Raw genomic sequence first — 203 nt, forward strand, 5'->3', positions numbered from 1 at the left:
AATCGTTGAAATATATATATTTTTTTTTCTTCAGAATCTCAGCACGAACCTGAAAGAACGGAACCGTTAATTAACTTAATAATTACAAGCTCTCGCCAAGATTCGTGTCAGTAATTACGGCTCAGTGGATTAATTGATATAGCAATGCGAACCTTAAAATGATTTTATAGGCAACACAATAAAGGGGAAACGTGGGGAAGAAG

Source organism: Penaeus monodon, chromosome 33 (genome assembly GCF_015228065.2).
Source record: "Penaeus monodon isolate SGIC_2016 chromosome 33, NSTDA_Pmon_1, whole genome shotgun sequence".
NCBI lineage: Eukaryota > Metazoa > Arthropoda > Malacostraca > Decapoda > Penaeidae > Penaeus > Penaeus monodon.